This window comes from Triticum aestivum, chromosome 7D, assembly GCF_018294505.1.
Source record: "Triticum aestivum cultivar Chinese Spring chromosome 7D, IWGSC CS RefSeq v2.1, whole genome shotgun sequence".
In the NCBI taxonomy this organism is placed as follows: domain Eukaryota; kingdom Viridiplantae; phylum Streptophyta; class Magnoliopsida; order Poales; family Poaceae; genus Triticum; species Triticum aestivum.
The window spans coordinates 1,539,684-1,540,499 of NC_057814.1; positions in this window are offsets into that span (position 1 = coordinate 1,539,684).

The following is an 816-nucleotide window of genomic DNA, read 5'->3' on the forward strand; positions in this document are numbered from 1 at the left end:
ACCCACGTGTGCCAAACATGTCCATGAAAGAAAATTTGGAAAAAAATATTTTACAATGCCCCCTTGAGGTATAGACCGATGTTTTGATCAGTCAGTCTAGAGGGCAGTATAAATTCAAAAAAATTCAAAAAAATATAAAACCTTGGAAACTTAGCTTTGTTTGTGCAAGAGATCATGTGTGCCAAAATTGAGGTGATTTGGAGGTGGTCGAAAAAATCACCGCATTCCGGAGGGACGATTTGGTCTAACTTAAGCCATTTTTTGAACAAAGGTGATTTTTTCCACCACCTCCAAATCACCCGATTTCTCTATGACACGGTGACCCACGTGTGCCAAACATGTCCATGAAAGAACATTTAGAAAATAAATATTTTACAATGCCCCCTTGAGGTATAGACCGATTTTTTGATCAGTCAGTATAGAGGGCAGTATATATTCAAACAAATTCAACAAAAATATAAAACCTTGGAAACCTAGTTTTGTTTGTGCAATAGATCATGTGTGCCAAAATTGAGGTCATTTGGAGGTGGTCGAAAAAATCACCGCATTCCGGAGGGACCATTTGTTAACTTTAGCCATTTTTTGAACAAAGGTGATTTTTTCCACCACCTCCAAATCACCCAATTTCTCTATCACACGGTGACCCACATGTGCCAAACATGTCCATGAAAGGAAATTTGGAAAAAATATATTTTACAATGCCCCCTTGAGGTATAGACCGATGTTTTGATGAGTCAGTCTAGAGGGCAGTATAATTTAAAAAATTTCAAAAAAATATAAAACCTTGGAAACCAAGCTTTGTTTGTGCAAGAGATC